At 41.9% G+C, this 20,142-nt stretch overlaps 1 protein-coding gene across 2 annotated transcripts in view; it reads left to right on the top strand.

Annotated features, from left to right (window-relative positions):
- Positions 1-15,117: 15,117 nt before the first annotated feature.
- Positions 15,118-20,142, top strand: part of LOC118221097 (C-terminal-binding protein 2) — a 100,215-nt gene continuing 95,190 nt past the window's right edge. Inside the window, exon 1 of one of the 2 annotated variants that reach the window (XM_035405799.1) lies at positions 15,118-15,680. The gene's annotated coding sequence lies outside the window, so the exon portion shown is untranslated. The remainder of the gene's footprint in view (positions 15,681-20,142) is intronic. The other variant, XM_035405795.1, reaches the window with a different exon arrangement.

The raw sequence follows: 20,142 nt of genomic DNA, 5'->3' as shown, positions 1-20,142 counted from the left end.
GTTTAGTTATGGTGATAAGAAATAGTGAAATCAACAATTGAATTTGAAAAATACCTTTAATACAGAAAGGTAAATAAGGCAATGCACAGGGACAAGCCTGTTTTACACCTGGGGTGTTTAAAATGCTTTGTATGAATGTGTGTCACTCACTGTCCTTCATGTTGTGGCAGGCAAAACTAAACTGTGTTGACAGTACCATGCAGCTTTGTTGTAGGAAGAAGAAACATCTCTCGTAATCTCCAATCTCATTTTCACCTTTCAAATGCTGTAACGTGCAAAACACCTGACTGACACCATCACCGACTGGTTCTTTCTTGGCTTTACACAGGAGATGGAGCAGGACAGTGTGGCTGATGCAGAGCTGGTGCTCCTGGGCCCAACCTGAGAAACTAGGAGCAGCAGCCTGGTGTGTGAGTGTAACGGATCATAGTCTTGCCCAGAGGAGGGTTTGGGTTTTTCAGACCCAAGAATGCCGTTGTCTCATTGCACAAGAGTGACCCCTCTGGCTATCCAAAGATCTGCATTCTGTCCATGAAATGTATTTCTCCAACGCAATGCAGTGAAGCTCAGCAGTTGGACAATAGACGCTGCTGTTGACAGCATGAGAATATCCCAGTTTTAAGGACTGTGCCCCTTTATTTTTTATTCTGTCCCAGTGCAAATTACAGTTAATTGAACTGTTGACATTAAATATTTTCCCTGATAGAATTGCAGTTCTTTATTGATTTAATAGTCATATCCTACTATGCACAAAGTGTCTGCACAAAGAACAATTCTTTTTCAACTTTTATTTTTGTTTTGTTTTGTGTTTTATACCATAATAAAAATGGCCGGACAGTGGAAACTCAATTTGGACTTGTGGCCAATGCAATCATCGCAACTAACAAAACTGGTTCCAAAATTGACAATTTCATGCTGACTTACTCTGTCAGGAAGGGCACACGGTGGAGTGAGAAGACAGATAAAAAGACCATTATGTTTTCATTATGTCTGGTGATATGGTTTAGGTTTCTGTGGAGTGGATGCGATGCTTGAATCTTGTATGGTCAATTGACTAGAAAACAGTTAAAATATTACCAAGAAAAGTCTGTTCTTTCGACTTGGGGGGGGGGGGGGGGGCTTATGACTTGTAATTGGATAAATTGTTTCCAATTTGCTGCTGTGAACACCCCTGATAAGGCCTGTCTTTAATCTCCTTTCTTTGCGCTGCCATATTCACAGAAAAAAAAAGATCATTGCATCAGACCCGAGACAATGGTTTCAGTGAATTAGGTTACTTTTTCAGGGAAATGATTCATTCACACGCAGGTGTCATCTTTTCACGACGAGAGAAAAAGGAATCATTGCAGATCAGCAGCTTGCAAGTGCTTCAGTCTGATTAATATTACAATTTCCCCCGCTTTTTAATTTGCAGCGAAGCAGACATTTTTGTGTCACATCACATCCCTTTGTAATAAATGTTCAAACACGCGTCATGAGCCTCAGCAACGCTTCCCGGTGAGCTGAGACCGTTTCTGTTGACACAGAGGTATTATATTTTTGGCGGGAAATGCATAACCTTGCCGAGGAAGGGGAAAAAAGCAAAAAACAAATAGAGTGGGGCAGATCTCTTTAGATCACATTTCAGGACCCAGACTAATGTTCCGTGGAATTTTTCAGTCTTTGAGAGTGAGATGCAAGTCCTCTTTTGTGTGATGGGTATACCTGTATCCAGTTACCATCACCTCCTGAGCACTGACCACAGCACTGACAGGCGTAGCACTGCAGAGAGGGCTGTTGGGGTGGGGGTCAGTTCATGAATCCATGAAAGCTGAGCTCGTGGAAATTAAATCGTATATGTAACGAAGACCTGGGGTGCGACCACGCAAATGGGAAACCTAAATGTCATTGACGCCGTAACCGAACCTGGCTTCCCTTTTATCTATTTATTTTTAACGATGTAACCTTGCCGGTGGAACAAGAACGCAAACATCAACATCAAAAACGGTGACAACAAAGAATGGTTCAAAAGCCGAAGAGCGGTGCACTATGTGCCATTGCCTTGGTGTTGTCTGAGGCGGTTGGGTTAGCTGAAGGGCTAACTGTACGTAGCATGTACACAAAGAGTGCAAATTTAGGTATACCCAACAGAAAAAGGTAAGAAAATGTGGCGCATGAGGTCTTGCTGCGACACTGAGGGATTATGAAGGCAAGCACCGCGTGCCCTTCACTCCCAAAGGTGGCATTCCTCAGGAGCTTAAGTAGGCCAGCCCATTCAGTCCATGTGACTGAACTCATCACAGCATCCCAAAAGCGCATCCTTCCTCATTTGGCTGTCAAATGCTGACGAAACGGGGCCAGGATCCATTCCCAACATAGCCGCTAATTCACAGCGCCGCTGATCCATCGTCGACCGGAGCGATGGAGACGTGTCTACATCAGGAGTAGCCATTCACGCTCCAGGAGAGCCGCGATCCAGCGAAGCCCTGACGCGTCTGGGGGTAATCCTCCGGTGACTAAATTGAACTAGATCAGCTGGAGTTGTGGAGCGGCTGCCCCAGAAAAGAACAAAAAAAAAAAAAAAAGGTGAAATTTCCCTCATTTTTTTCTTCAGGTCACAGCGTATTTCACCTGCAGAGAATGGAAGAGAATTGAAAATGTAATAACCCAGACTCTTTGTAGTATTCAATATGTCTTTTTCTTTCGCTTTTCTGAACTTTGCATGTTATCACTGTTGATTTCTTGAAGGCAGTCCCCCAATATTAATTTCTATCATAATTTACACGAGCCTAATACTATTTTGATAATTGCAAGGATAATACATTGAGAAATTTAAACTCTCCATTATTCTGAAGGACCCAAAAGCCATGTTTACAACTGTCTTTTTATGTATGTGATATATTTCTTGAAAAGCTTGATACATGTGATGTTTTTTTTGCCCAAATCTGAATGGAACCACTTCTGAAGGTAGATTGTCTCAGGAATGCAACAGTAGCAGATTTAAATATAAACATTCCAACATGCAGCTTCTCCCGTCACCATCTTCTACTGACAAATAACATCCCATAATAAGCATGCAAGAGTCATGAGCCACCTTTTTGTTGAGCTGGTCGTCAGGTCGGATGGAAAGTGAGGTTAATCTGCATGAAACAACCAGGAGAAATGCGATCCGAGACCAAAAGCATGAAATCATGCATGCAGTATATTTTAAGTCATGTGTGAATGGACAACCAAGTATAGTGTATATACTGAAATCCAATTTGTCATATGTGTTGAATATGAGTGTAAAACAGACCAGAGTCGCTCATCCATCATGGTCTACAGTGTATATGGAGTCAAGCTAAGGCCATGGCAGCTCCTGGTGGAGCTGATTTTACCCATACTCCTTTCCTCCTTACCTAGTGGGGGAAAAAGTGCGCTCTATCATTCCTTTCCAATCCTCTGGTCTCTGCAAGCATGAGGCTTAAATCACTGGCCAGGTTATCACATTCACTATCATGTTATTTCTGCTCTGTGGAGCACGGTTTAATGTGTGATGCCTCTCCCATGGTAACTCTTATCACACCGTACCATAGGTGTTTCACAAGATGGCAGATATTGTCAGTTTGCGGCATAACACAAATGAACTTGATTCAGTCCATAAATCAAATGAACGGGGGGAGGATGATAAAAAACCTATGTCTCAATAATAATAATAATAATAATAATAATAATAATTTTTAAAACACTGGAATCAAGACACTGAAAGGGGCATTTTGCTTTTAAACGGAACCATTGTATTCTTGGAGCTCCGTAACAATAACAGTGACACTGCAGTTCAATGGAATGTGGTGTGTACTGACATTATTTATATATGATAGATGTAATAGAGTCATACAACTAAAAAGCTGCATTCTGCTGAGCAGTAATGCATTTGTCCATAGACCTTGCTTTCTAGTCCTTCAGTCTCTCATAAAAGCAGGGTAGCAGAAACATAGTGGACTGTCCTTTACGGATTATGCTAAAGGAAAGTCAGAATGCCCCCCACCCCCAAACCCCACCCTTTACTTACAGAGTGGTGTCTCACTCAGCCTCTCCCAGTCCAGGATCAGCCCCCACCACCACCACTGAAAAAGACACTTCCATCCCCAGAGGACCCCACCGCCACCAGCACCACCTCCTAAAAAAACACTTCCATCCCCAGACACCCCCACCACCACCTCCCAAAAAGACACTTTCATCCCCCAGACACCCCCACCACCGTCAACACCAATCCCCCAAAAGACACTTCCATCCCCCAGAAACCCCCAGAACCCCCCCCCCCCCCCCCCCTTCCCCCATCAGAACCACATCCCCAAAAGACACTTCCATCTCCCAGACATCCTCACCACAACCACCACCACCACCATGTCCCCAGAAGACTCTTCCGTCCCCCAGACAAGCTGTTGAGGTCAAAAGACAATGGAAAGTAGAGAATAAGATGTTGCAGCTAACTCTGGGGTGTCTTACCTGCAACAGAAACAATCAGTTGCAGAGGAAAATAATGGTAGGGAGGCAACAAGAGAACTGGACTAAAGCAAATAGTCTGTAAGTAATTAACACAAGACTAAAAATCTCATCTATTCAGGTTTATTTATATCAGAATCGCAATTTTGCTTTTATGTACACTCTCCTTCATGTGTTCCAGAAATTAGTCTCCACACAAAGCATAAAAAATGTATTTAGTGTCTACTGTTACATTTAAGGAAAATATAAATTAATACTAATTTACAATAATGATTCAATAATTTCTCATTCTACAGAGAGGTTTAAGGCATAGTTTAAAAGTTCTTAATCTATGCGTATATCTAATATGTGATATTAGGATGTCAAAACATAAGTCATTACTGAGTATGACTTAATGCAATTATACTCCCTGAGTGTCAAGAGTAAAGAATAGTCAAAATTCATTTTCAACTGAACTTTACCAACGGATAATAATAACTATTTTTGAAATTCACCAGTATTTCCAAACACCTGTTTTTTATTGTAAAACTGTAAAGCTTATATCAAAGGAACATAGATATCAATGCATGTCATACAGCGCAAAGGGAGGCCTTCGGCTTGCAACACTGCTGCAGCGCTCAATTTGTCACGCGTACCATTTCTCTCTGCTTTTATTTTGACATCTTGTTTTCACGCCGAGAGTAAAGAAATATCTTATTAAACGGGATTCCTCCTATCGCCGTACATAAATCACAAACATGAAAATGAGACTGCGCGAACAGAGGCAGAGATAGATTGATGAATTTAAATGCAAAGCATTTCATACGCACAGGAAAGTTGGAAACGCAACAAATCATACTCTCACGTATGGCTTCTTTTCCCATGACGCTAGTCTTCCTAACATACACCTTCTTCTTCCAGTCTTCTTTTGACCTTTGCATTTCTGTACATTGTTGGCTTGTTTCCATTAAAACGCTTGCATTATGTTGAGAGGTACTAATGCATTGCAGTCCTTTTTCCTGGTTAGATAGCATTACACACTGACCCCCGCACCTCTCCCAACACCGGTTGCATACAGTTTAAATCATGTCCATAAATCCACTCACCTCTTCGGAGGGCTCGTTGATGTGTAGCGGCACGAGAAACTTACGGCATCCTTTTCCCGTAAATGTTATTTTGGACATTTTTTCCTTTCCCGATAAACAGAACAAAGGCGTCCTTTCGTTTGCCAAGAACATACCGATGCATTTAGGAGGTAGGAATGGTGTTTTTTTTGTGTTTCTGTGGAGGTGTTTTTCTGAAGGAGCATGCCGGGTTCATCCATTACTTCGTCTGGCTTATGCTCCCCCTGCTATTTTTCGCCTGCTCTATCCATACAGTATATCACTGCCAGTGGCCAAAGAAGCTATCCCTGTGCTCCCCCTCCTCCCCATCAGAAAGCCTTGCTGCCACCCCAGTAATTGACAGATGAGGTTCGGTCAGTCAAAACATTTTAAGCCAACAAACTGTAAATGCTTAAGAAAACATTATTCTTCACTGTAAACTGTCACCGACAGTCTCAATGATGGCTGAAATCCCGTATTGAAATAAAGCTTTTTCGGCTCAAGGCGGATTCATAAATTAGTTGTTTTATTTCACATTCAGAACAATAGCCCGTATTGCATGCGCAGCCATGCCAGAAAAAAAATATTATGCAAGTTCCAGACAGCTAAGTGGGACGACGACTTTGATAATATTTGTGATTTTCAAGGGAGGTGACAGATACATTTTTCTTCCCCGGATGCGGGAGTCTGAAAAATGGGTCTTTAAAATGCAATGTACGCAGTCAATAAATTTCAAGGACATTACCTGGCCGGTTTAAAAGCACTATATGAACAGCAAAAAAAAAGCCTCTTTGTTTTTCTGTCCCTTGTCAGTTCCGCAACTTGTTTTGATTTCTCGCAACCATTGACCGTGACAGGACATACTTAATGTTCAGCTTTCCCCTTTGAAAAAATAAATACACTACAACAAGCAGATAAAAGAAGAGAAGGAATAATAAATACTGTTTGACTATTCAGAGGGTTAGTCACATATTTTTTAAACTGTGGCTTTAAGCCGTCTGACAGATGCTAATGAAGTAATGTTTACATTTTTGATTCACTGCCTAAACAAAGATAAGACATGCTCTCCAAAACAGTGCAAGCCAACAATCCAAACACATTCATTAAACCTGTCACCAAAGACATGACAGCTTTCTTCTAACCTAACAACAAGAGTGTCTCATTTGCATATTAATGAGAAACAAGGAGAAGTGGGGACAGTGGAGTTGGGCAGGCAGGGGGTGGGGGGAGGGGGCTGCTGCTTGTTGTCTTGGCACCAACTGACAGACATCAAATAGTTTGTTAATGACCAACAGCAAGACACAGTCGAGAGAGCAGGCTTATTGTAATCATAGCTGTATTCCACGTTCCTCTGGTACTTTTCCCCTGCACAAACAGGCACCCCCCCCAACCCCCCCTTTTAGAGTTACTGTGTGTACCGTACGCATTTGGGCTTGCATCCACCCACAGCAGTGTCCTACACAGGGACAAATCTGCAATGCCTCTCAGAAGCAGGCTACAGAAAGGCTAAAGGGTAAAAACACAGTTAGCAGCTCTAGAGTATTCCAGAGCTAATCAGGATGGACAGACATCTGTTAGAGCAAGGAGGTTTTTTTTTTGTTTTGTTTTTTTGAAGGAAATTCATTTAATCCTCAGAATCTGTGCACCTGGCATCTGTGCACAAGTACTGGACAGACCGGAAAAAATAATAGTGCAGTGTTTGATTCTGAAAAATCATCATGATCTTATGAATACGCACATATAATACATACATGCACACGCAGGGCCAGTTCTAGGCACAGGCAACAAGGGCGGTCGCCCAGGGCACCATCCATCTGGGAAGGCTGCCAAACCAAGGAGAAAAAAAGGAAGAAAAAAAAAAAACAAGGCAGTCACCAAACCTCACCCCAACCCCCACATATACAGTACGTACAGGTGCACTGCATTAAAGTATTAAACTAATGAATAGAAGACCATTGCTTTTTTTTTCTTAACCTGACCATTTCCTCACCATTTAAAGTGATGTAAAAAAAAAGGGGGGGAGTGGGGGTGGGGGCTCTTTTTTTTCCCCCCACTTGACTCTGAGAAACGTCTCCCAGACATAATATTCCGGCGCACTGTGCACGTCATTAGCCTCCTAAATTACAAACATCATTACCGGAATTGATTCAAGTTAGCCTCCTGGGGGGGCTCAGTCAGCGCCGCGTCCACATGGCGGGAGCTCATCTGAGCGCGGTGTCAATCCCATTTCGCGAGTTCAAGCGGACCCGACGGGGGTCCGTCGCTGATCGCCCCCCCCCCCCCCCCCCCCCCGTCACAGCTCGCCGCGGCTCTACCCCCTCATTACCCCGCGCCGAGCGGAGCCCGGGACCCGAGCGGAGCTGCCGATCCGCCGTCCCTTTTCGGCAGTCCCGGCACCACGGCGTTCCCCGCGTCCTGGGCTGCAGCCTGCGATGCCGTCGGGTGCCAATCAGAGGTTGGCCGCTGCCGAAGCTGGGAGTGAGCGGGTGGGCTGGCGGTTGGGAGGATGAAAGGGGTGTGTGTGTGGTGGGGGGGGGTGGGGGGCAGTGGATTGGGGGGGGGGGGGGGTAGGGGGGAGTTCATTTATCAGAACAAAACTTCCTGTCCCTGGGGATTTGTGCTCAAATAGCTCAAATCGAAAGGAAATTGTTTAAAGAAAATGCATCTCTTTGAAAACAGCGAGGCGATGCTGGTTTTGTCCCCAATGTTGCAATGAGTGCAAGAATGAAGAGAAGGGGAAGGGGGGAGAGGAGGGGTGGGGGTGTGGGGGAGGGGGAGGGGGAGTGGGTTCCACACTGTGAAGGTGTACAGAAAACCGTAGCCTGACCTGTGTAAAACCAAGGGCGTATTCGATTACAGCGTTCAACATACACATGCAGGTCCGTGGGTTTTCCTGCAGGGTTTGAGCAAAGCCGTTCTCAAAGGATTCATCGCCCAAAGCCAAATTTACAGCGACCATCAGGCTTTCCTTAGCCCAGAGAGCATTAATCAAGGCGGAACAGCAAAGAACGCTGGGATAGGAGGCCCTCGATGGCTTGCATAAAGACTGATTGATTTGCATCTCCGGGGAACCGGGCACGTGCGTATTACTTTGCTCCGCGCTCCTCTGAGATGTTGAAATCTATCTGTGAAGATGTGAGTATGGAGATAAGGGTCAAAGGTCAAGGTGTACGGGACTGATATGGGTAGCACATTGTCTCTGCCTCTTTATTCCAGAGGGAGCCCGCTGAAGCCAGCCTTTTACAAACTAAGCATTCCTCCTGAAACATTTCCTTCTGGAGGCATACTGCAGCATGACTGCGCCCAAGTTTAAATACATACACACACGGACACACACACACACACACACACACACACACACACAGACATACGGACACAAACACACGCACACACAAACACACACAGACATACGCACACAAACACACGCACACACAAACACACACACACACACATGCACACACACACACACAGGCGCACGCACACACAAAAAAACACACACGCGCACACACAAAATAACACATGCGCGCACACACACAAACACGCACACGCACGCATACACACACACATGCACACTCACACATATATATTTATGTGTGTGTGTGTGTGTGTGTGTATGTACATTTGCTGAAGATGTTTGTGGTAAACATAATACTTCAGGGAACTTGGCTTGCAGCTCCAAGTTTGCTGGTTTGATTTCAAGGTTACTGTATATCCTTGAGCAAGGCACTGAAAGGGGTAATTGTGCATATTGTGTATGTTGTTTGGCTGAGCCCGTTTGTGTGTGCAATGAGAGACATTTTAGATATTCATAGAAGTTTCTCACAAACTATCAGCTTTAGAATGGCTGGTATAAGGGGCAATCATGGGTTTGTGGTTTAAAGCAAACAATGCAGGACATGTAATCCAAAGCAACTTGTGCAATGACATCGTGCCACAGGCTATATAGGAACAGATACATTTTATAGCTTCTATTCACATGAACATTAAAATCAGTTTTTTTAATATTGTGTTAGCTCTTCTTTTCTTCTCAGCTAAATAACCAAGGACCAGAAGGGCATCGAGATGCAGCTGGTCTGATGAAACGGTAGCCTACCATAATGCCTGTGTCATTTTTTTGCCTAACATTAGCCAATCTGCTTACAAATTGAAATTGAACTTACAATTATGTTTGACATAAACTGAAGAGAGCTTCATTGCTGAACTGTATTTATTTGAACCCAAATTTGCTGATGAGGGAGTTGCAACAGATAGAAGCCGAGAGGTCAAAGAGGGAATGTAAATTGGGCATACTTGTGGGACATACTTTTGAGGACAACTAGCCGCATTTTCAGTACATCTGGGTTGTCTAATGGTAGTTGGTGAAAGTGGCATAAAGACCATTTTGTAATTTTCCCCCTCAAATTTGAATTGCGCGAGCACAGGCCATTTTCAGTCCTGTCAATTTGTTTTTGCATCCCTCGTGTGGTAGGCTAATTTGCTTCTCTCCCCATCTGCTAAAATAGGAAGCCATGCTGCTGGTTTCATTGAGCTCAGCAATTTCAGGCTGCATGCATCATAGCAAACAGTCCCAACATAACATTAAACATAATTTTTAAAACATTATCAGGTAATGTGCACATGCACATCTCTGGAGGCATAACATTGATATTCAAGCTGCTTTGGAGTACAAGCTGCTTTTTGTTGATTTTTATTTATTTGTTTATTTTGCTTTAAATCAAAAATCTATTATTGCCCCTCTGTCAGCCATTACTAAACCAGTTGGTCATCTGTAAATATCTTAAATATCCTTCATTACAATCAATAACCAGGAAAATTGGAAATACATGCTAAAACTGAAAAAAATGTATTTAATCCTAGAAAGTGAACTATTCCTTACTTCCATAAATATCCAGCTAAAAAAATTGTTGTAAGCTGTACAGGCCTCTAAGGAAGAAAGCATGATTTAAATGCCTACAATATTCACAGATACTGTGTGTGAGTACGTGTTTCCAATGTATAGAAGAGTTCAGGTAGCCAAAAGTGTGAAAAAAGTTATAGTTGGAAACCATAATTCGCTCACACCAGTGTGTCACACCTGATTGTCTGAGGGGGTAAAACCAGCAGCAGACGAAACTCTAGGAGCAAATTGGCAGCAGGATTGGACGTATGGGGGTTGTCTCCTCTGGTTTTTCAGCTAGATAACCTATCCCTTAAGAGTCAACTCCTTTCTCTGTGTACGTAACCCTCCATGTTGTATTAAATCTCATATGTTTATAGCCACCTTTGAGATTTTCCTTCCCTCTCATCACGTAAGCAGGCAAGCGTTTCGACAGCAAGGCAGCAGTCTGAGTCCGATGCATGTGTTGCACATTCACTTAGCATGAAGGTCATTCAGACAGAAAGCAAACCATTCAGCGGCTAGCTGTTTGCTTCATTGTTCTTTAGAAACTCCTCTGCCCAATGAAGCGGTGATTTGGAAATTGCGGCCAAACAAATCAAAAAGCGAGTATCAGCACAATTCACAAAGGGAACGCATTTGTGTTCCTTGCAATGTTTTTATAGATGACTTCTCACAGATACAATGAAACCAGTGGAGATATGGGGAAGCAACACTTGGACTCAAATTCAAAAGCATATTTCTGTGAAATAGATTCCTTAATGCAACTGCTTCGGTGAAATAAGATCAAATCACTGGAAAAGGACACACACTTTATGACCAAATTATATTTAACAAATAAAAAAGTGTTTTTTCCCTTATATAAAATGTTAGTACTGCAATAGAATTTGGAAAAAAAGAAAAGAAATTTGTCCAATGACAATGGAAACAACGCATCCCATGCACCATCCCCCACCCACACCTACACACACACACACACACACACACACACTCGCACACACTTATCCCATCCCCCCAATTTCCTCTGTGGCAGAGAGCTGAACAATGGTGGTGATCAATACTTGAAAACACTGAGCTAAGGTTGGCGCACTTTAAATGAAAAGTAGAGAAACTGAATTTGCGACTGAATGCGGCAGGCTCATTAGTACCGTTTGTAATCTGCTGCCACGTTTTTGACCTCATCTTGACAAAACACAAAGTATGACAGAGAAAGTACATAAACACAGTCTTCCAGCACATCCTGTTTATAAAATCTTTGGTGAACACAATGACAGTAGGAAAATCTTAGATATTAATTTAGGAATATTATTTCCGGTTATTCCCTCTGTGAAATGGAACAATGGGAGAGAAAAAAAACTGTTGACATCTGCATCAAAGGTTGCAGGATCTCTGTTGGAAAAAGCTAATTGACTCAATTAGTTATCGTTTTTCCCCTGAAACCAGTTTGGGGGTCAAGTTGCAGGTGAGGGTGTTAGCAGATACAATTAATACAGTGTTCAGTAGTCATGCGCATGACCATTTCTTCACGACTTCTAGAAATACTAGGTCTCATAAATTTTCATGGGTTCTTCCTAAGCAGCTTCTAGTTACTTATCATTATACCATTTAATTTGGTCGTTTTCCCAATGGTTATTACGTTTTTGTAAGCTTTTTCCAAGAACAGTGATACATAAGATGTTTAAAGTACATTCACTTTGATGTTGGCCTAGCAATAAATGTAAGGTTCTCTTCTTTTACAATGCTCACAATAAGTGTCAACCCAGATTATAAATTAACCATACACTGGGACATCATTTATGCACAGCATAATGCATGTACTTATATATAATACAAGGCTCAAATATTCCTCTGTATTCCCTAAGGTAAGTAATCAAATGCATTACATTCATTTGTTGGTACAACAGAAATTGAATTCTGTTTCATAGGCTCTCCAATTAGTTGCTGAAATCCCTGTTCACCACTATGAGGAATTTCAATAGGGGGAAATTATGCACACAGTGATAAAACATGTTTTTCCAAATATATACACAAATATAAATGTAGAACATGATTGTTTTGAATTGCCAAATATGCTAAAATACGTATTCATTAATGTGTGAATAACTGATAATTCGAAGGGCACGTATCCTATTATCTTTACATGTAACCGTTAATGTTGATGCATTGGGTTTTTGTGAATGAACAAGAAAATATATATAATAAAGATGATAACTAAAATATAATATGCAAGACTCCACACCATTTATTAATGTGATGGGGTTTATTTATTTTTAAATGCTATTAACCTATATATAAACATAGTTACATATTACCAACCATATCAGGAGAGTTAATCTTTCAACCAATTTCAACTTCAGTTCTTTCCCCAAAACTGGATCATACTGTGTAGTATCCATAGCTCAGGAGGTTGTACTTAGCATCTTGAAATTGCCCCATAATGAGGCTGGGTAGTATGTCCAGCAAGGTTCCCTTGATTTTTACAAACACCTACAATTAAGTTCTGGTTTGTCTTATTGCTGGCATATTTGCTGTTCAATGACAAAAAGCATTTTAACACCAGAATATCATTTATTCTTGATTTTATGTTATTTCTATTAATTCTAGCATTGGCATGAATGATTGTCCAATATTTATTGTTTCCAATATCCTTTCATATTTTGGTGATTTTCACACTAAAGGTACTCAGGTTTTTTGTTTGTACGGGTGAGAGGGAGAGAGGACAGAAGACAAACCTGGGCTAGAGCTGAGGCAGGGCACCAGTGGTCAACCATAAACCGTATCATGACCAGCCATGTGGCCAACCATGTTGCATCAGTGGTCACTGAAAGACACAACAGTCCATGCGCTTGGCCTTGAAACCCAAACCATTTAAGAACCAGCGCTTTGTGTTTCTTCAAGGGTGGAAAACACAGTCCACTCAGCCCCCCTGTGGAACAACTGAGTGGTTAAGAAAACATCTTTTTTGTCTCTAAAAGACTACCATCAGTACACGTGCCAACTGCCTCGTATCATATTTGCACATACAGTACATGTACATGTATAATGGAGGTTGATGTAATGCAATCCACTTTTTTTTCATTTTAGGGGAGGGAGTGGATGGTGTCAATTCCTGCAAGAGCACACCCTCCATGTGCAACTAATCCTGTGCCTGATAATTCTACATGACAAGCAGTAAAATGAATGCAGTCCTTTTTGACCATACACAGTTTGGGGCAGCTTGTGTGTTCTGTACTGAGAGAGACATAATCTACCCTATGTACACAGTTTGGAGGGTAAAGTATAAACAGTGGTACAATCAGAATTTTGATATTATTACTCTATAGAAATGGGTCCTTATATTTCGACAGAGTTGTCAAAACAACCTGTGGGGGGGTTGTTCTAATACCAGCTACAGTTACATATACTTAAAAAAAGGTAACGAAATTTAGTAAATCAAAAAAATTAAGCCAAATGAAAGTGGGGTTAATGTAAGACATGAACATATCTGTACATAGACTATGACAGAAAATACATTGTCAGGAAAATGAAATTGTACCAATTGTACCAAAAATGGTACCCATAGGGGTACAGTGGCTTATCACTGAGCCAGTACCCTCAAAGGTACACGCATTTTACCCTATGCCCTTTAAAATTAGTATTCTAAGATACAACTATGGCCCAGTGAGGGAACATTTACAGGGACTGTACCAAAGGGAACAAAAACGACCCCCTACCATCCCCATTTTTCTGACAGTGTAGTTCTACATCAGTACAATAAATGAGGTGTATATGGCACGCAGGTAATGCTTTTATTGACTTCTAAAGTATTCTTTCAATTACACATGAGTAACAGGTCTGAATAATGCTCATCATTAGCAATTACATTAAACATGCCATTTAGACTATGATACTACACACTAAACTATGGCTGGTTTGGAATGATTCAGCTGCTGTTTGACTTAAGCTCAATGACGCTTAAAAAAATCATTGTGACTTGCATGTCTTTTGCAGTATTTTTATATGTGTGTTATGGTTAAATTGAAGTGTATAGGGTTGGATTCAATGTGATGGATTCACCTTCTCCCTAACTTTAAACAGAATATACATTTAAAACCTCAAAATATTAATTGGCAAACTTCCATGTTTTAGAAAAAATTGATATAGCCTACAATATACATGTATATTATTTAATTGCATTTAATATTTTTCTTATCACTCAATGCTACTAGCTGGATATGATGATGACAAAACAGGTGAAATAAAACCTGTTACACCTGTTAATAAAACCAAATAATTCATACAGCATTTGCTACTGGAAAGGGGAGCACCTTTTTAATGAAATGGGTAATTAAAAATAAAGAAAGCAGACAAACTGCATTGTTAATGAGAATTAGTATTGACCATGACCATTAATGGCAATTGCCACGAGGAAAATGTATGCCAGCTTCCGCAAGCTTTTTCAGGTCTCCGTTCAAGCTACCTTCACATCATGAGAAACAGACCACGGCAACGAGGTCATACAGATATTGTAATGCATTTGTAATAATTTTTTTTTTTTGCATTCACTATTTTTGACACAACGGCGCAGAAAAACACATTTCCAGTGTTGCACCTTTTTGTCTTCAGTGTATTTTTCTTGAAATCTAAAATACAAATCGTTTTAACGATTTCAAAATATTTTTCTTTCCAGGAAAAAGTGGCATCGTGTTCGTGCGGCAGGAGTGCAGCCAATGTCGAGTTTATTCCTAGTTGTTCGCTCATACAGCTCCGCTGCCGCTAATCCCAGGAGAATGGCTGTTTCTGAATAAAAGACTGGATATGTCTAGGGGGCGAGGCGGGCTCATGTGGGTTTGTGTCATTGGTTTGTACGACCCAAGACCCCGCCTTGCTAAAAAAGAGAGGAAAAAAAAGAAAAAAGAAAACACACACATACACGCATAACCTGACTCAATCGGCAAAGGATTGAAGAGCATATCTCAAACCCAGCCACTCTCCAGTCATCGGGGACGTATATCACTTAAAAAATAGACCAGCTATTTTCCAGCTGCACATAGTAAAACGTTCTGCTCGATTCAATTGTTTCTGTGCCGGAAATTGTTCTCTAGACTAATAGTTACTCAGTTAGCACTCGGAGGATTAAGTTTTTTGTCATTTTAATTTAAGGTGGATCAATTGTCTTAAATACAAGATTGGTAGGAAGCGATCTTAAAACATCGGATGATGGTGTTCTTGGGTGCATAAGTCGCTTTTTGAGCTTGCGATAAACATCCTATATTGAGGTAAGATCTTATTTTAAATATTTTATAAAGCTGTGATCTTCATGTGGCGAGCTAATGGTTGTATAATTTATTTCGTGTCCGCTCATGTCCATGTGTGTTCGCCTCACTGCGCCAAGAAGAAAAGGAAGGGGCGATGAGTGAATTGTATTCCGAAGACATCTTTGGTCACATATAGCCGAATAGCTAACCTTAGTTCACTGTAAAAAGAAATAAGATTTCTCAAACGGTTTTTCTCACATTTGGGTCAACCCCGCGTCTTCGCAAGTAAACTGAACTGATTACAACAGAGATAGGTAGCTAAAAATGCAAATATCTGAGCAAATATGAAATTAAAACCAATCGCACTGTTTTTGAACCGGCTATACGAGTGTTGGCACGCTGAATTATGCCCCTGTTGGAATCTATTAGCAATTAAATATTGTCATCAGATTATTTGTTTATTTTTATTACATTAATATGAGATTTATTGGGCTAACCACAACCACAGCCTCCTGGCCACGATTGATATGCGAAGTGTTAGCTGTGCCGCGTATATTGTTGCTTGTTATCGAAATAGAATGTATAAAAAATAATGTGTTAGGAGGAAGCCTGTGTGAATAGTTTTGGGCTGGATCGTGGGGGAAAATATTTTGAAAAACAAAACTTAGTTTGATAGACAACCTATATGCGCTCAAAGGAAGCAAGAGGAGTTGAAATTCTGCTTCTGCGTTGTTTACATAAGTGATGGCTATGGGAATACTATGAGTAGCTAAAAGTCGAGTAGTTTAACCACGGGCAGTCTTTTTGCGCTTCCGTTCCCTGAAATTCTGCTTAACCTAGGCTATAAAAGGTAGGCTACTGTAAAATCTAATTAATATCAAAATATATTTTTTAGCTATAGCCTATGGCTGCGCGTTATATAATGACGACTTGCTACAGCAACCTATTTCGATATTTAGCTTATGTTTGCATGCATGCTATCGCAAGGTAAACAATAAACTTTTTTGTAATATGTATCGATATAGTCAACCCTCCGAATTATTTATGTAGCATAGCCTATATAACCTACACTATTTAATCAAGTAACGTTTTTTTGTATTTAAGGACTTCTTTGTGAACTTGTGCAGGAAAAAGTTCGTTCCGTTGTGTACGAGGGCAAAGAATGGGGTATTGCAAATCAGCGGTTTATTGGCCTGAATTGTTCAACCTTGCCCGTGTAATCCTGCTTGGCCTTCCGTTGCTCCTTCAGTGACTTAACAAAATGAATTCAGAGAACAATACGATCGGTTGAACCCCCCACCCCGCGGTTTTTTGGCGGCACTGACAGTCACAACCGACGGCTCTCAATGGGGTACACCACCCCATTACACTCATCTCTATCTCTCTCCCTCTCCCTCTCTGCGTAAATGACAAAGATTACGTTTTTACTTGAACTGCAGTCGAACCTTTTATCCTTTCGGGATGCATTCTCGTGACACAGAATTATAACCGCAGAGAGAGAGAGAGAATGCTTGGCTACATTCAGAATTCTTTTAAGGAATAACTTATTTTAGGTTTTCATGCAATGCAGCCTAATTTATCTGGCTTTATATATAGCCTGTATTACAAAGTTCAATGGGAAATGATCACTACCTTATTCCAATGGTCTGTAATACAATATACTTTGTTTCAATGCGTATTACTCTGCTGGGTACAGTAGGGATGTGCATGAAAAGGGACCTTTGAATTTTGATTGATTGATGTTTGAAAGCTGAATAGAGGACGACCTTGGAAAGAACCCATTGTGTATGAGGGAGAAAGGGCGGGAGTGCTCGCCCGGAGGAATAGGGACTCTACAGATGTGGTCTGCCTGGACATCTGCGCTCTCCTCGGGCATTGTCAAGGAAATATTTAAGATGGTTCACAGCTCAATACAACAAAGACCCCTATCAGAAAACTCAATTAAGCTGGTTCTAGTCAGAAGTGCATGGAAAAAAAAAAAAAAAATCTTGAATTCAAAGGGAGGTCCCCCCCCCCCACCTCCAATTTACCCATGGCTCTTTGCCCTTCGAGTATTTACCTTCTTTCTCTAAGTCAGATTCAGAGGCAGGGTGGTTTCCACATTGTTTGAAGCATGATCAGTGTATCTTTATAAACTGTGTCACTCAACCCGAATGACAAACTTCTGTGAGTGTGTGCATACATTTGCACACTTTTTAAGGTTGTCAGTTAAGTCACACACAGAGGTGTGTCAAAATATCATTCAAGCCAATTGGAATATTTCAGAAGGGACCTCTGTTAGCTTCTTAAATATTTATTGAGATCCATCTTTCTGAAGCTCTCACTCAACCAGCGAATGCCTGCTGCCACCATGTCCACATTTCAAAAGTTCACTCACTGATGATCATTTGGGCAAATTTATTGTGGCTCCTCGGCAAGTGTGAGGGAGATGCTGGCGGTCATGGAGCCCATGAAAACCTTCAGGCCTGTTTGAATCTGGATGTAAATCCTGGAGAGAGGGAGATGTTCTGAAAAACAAGTGCCTTCTCCTCTTTTCTCCCTGTGGGGGGGGGGAGGGGTTCAGCTTGCCTCTCACATTGGCCGGTGTTTTGTATTCATATATGAAAGAAGCATCCCCCCCTCTTCCCGAGGTCGAATGGATGGCCTTCAAAGCTGTGCCAGTTTGTATTAGCAGTTTTGATGCATCATAGGCGGCGTGTAAATGTGAACCAACAGTTTAATATTTATGACACCTCCACACTGCAGGTGTGCTTGCTTGACGATAGACGGAGATCCGTGTCTGTCAGGGAACCCGGGGGCGGGACCTATTCCCCTGCCTGGACAATGGCGGGCCTAACGGTGGTCTGGGTGAACCAGCCTGGACCCAGCGCTCTACCTGAGCGAGCTGACTGAGAATGAGAGAGGCGGAGCTTGCCGAAGAATGGGGCACAGTGACCTGAGAGGCGATCTGTGGCCTTCACGTGAGGGGTCTATTTAAATACAGGTTTTTTTAATTGGTCTCTCTAGACCCGGGCCTCTTTGTTTACTGTTGCTTTAGCTGCTGATGTTCGCTCCAGTGTCCGGCTTTTGCGGACGAGCGATGTGTTGGGGCTCGTTCAAGGCTGGTCGTGAGGGCAGGTTTAATTAAGCTGAGAAGAACAAAGCTAATCTGTGTCGATGCATCTACTAAACAGAGCAACGTGGAACTGTGATCAGCGAAGATATTTGCCCTCAGGTCACGCTTGCTCAGATTGTGCCGCATGCAAAACTGGTAGCAAAGATGGATAGTAGCTAGTCTCTTACCCACCTGAGAAACCTCCTCTCCATGTGTAGTATAGACTTTAATCAGGGCTTAGACACACAGGGGTCTCTTGAAGGGCACACTGCTGTTAGCCTTTAGGAGTAAAAAAAAAAAAAAAAAACTTGTTTGGGAATGAAAATACATTTTCTGTAATTAATTATGCAATAAAAATTATGAAACAAAACTGTCAATAGATGTGGACCAGGTAGCTGAGTTTCAATTTACACCAAGCAGGATATGAGCTGTACAGGTGAACAAACCTAACAAACTGGTTCGGTTTCTTCTGGCTATCCACAACATATCTGACATATCTGGATTTGTAAATTATTTACTCTGGGGATTTGAGACTTCTCTGACAAATGACGTGTGAGTTTTTTGGCAGGTGCTGAATTAACCAATGAATGCTCTTCTCCATGATCCCTTAATACATCCACCGCTCCTCAGCCATAGAGAGTCTGCACTGCTTCTGCTCCTTCAGTGATCGTTTTTTTTCCCTCACTTCTTTTCCCCTGGCGCAGTTTTTTGTTCGCTGTGAAGCGATATGGGGGAAAGGCGTAATTGCCTAGATGTCTCCTTTAGCAGCGAGAGCGAGGAGCATGTAATCAGCCCAAAGAAAAGATTGCTAATCCAAGCCTCTGAGCCGCACAGAGAGAGACAATACCTGGTCCTCATCAGGGTGATTGAGCTGCCTACACACCTATGAAGTTTGCCGCACAATGCGTCTATACATAGGCTCTTTTTTCCGTCGGAGCTAATGCTAGGTGGTCCATGTCTTTTGAGCGACTGTCTTCATACAGTGCTGGGGGGAGTGGAGCCTTAGCGTGCTACCATGCCCCCGTTCCTGCGGTGTGAAGCGGCAAGGCTGGCCTGGCGCAGCGTTGGTCACAAACCCCGTGGGAGGCCGCTAACTTAAAAAGGGTGTCAAATTGATTTTCAAAAAAGGTCAGTTTTTTTTAAAAATGTTTCAAAAGCCAAAGCATGTGCCAGGAAAAAGAGAATATCTCTCATTGTCTTCTGGCGCCAAGGACAATTCTTTTTGCGCGAATGTAGAAACCCTCGAGCTCGCGGCCTGTCATTCATAAGACGAGGTGCGCTTCTTGTATGTTTTAAATCGCTCAGTACAGTCACTTAGCGGCAGCAGATTGTGAGCAGTGTTGCATCGCGACCCATATTAGCGCATGTCAAGCTGGGCCGTGCTTGAAC

The sequence above is a fragment of the Anguilla anguilla genome, chromosome 2, assembly GCF_013347855.1.
Source record: "Anguilla anguilla isolate fAngAng1 chromosome 2, fAngAng1.pri, whole genome shotgun sequence".
Classification (NCBI taxonomy): Eukaryota; Metazoa; Chordata; class Actinopteri; order Anguilliformes; family Anguillidae; genus Anguilla; species Anguilla anguilla.
The sequence above is the reverse complement of the archived record's forward strand: the minus strand, read 5'-3'. Positions and strand labels throughout refer to the sequence as shown.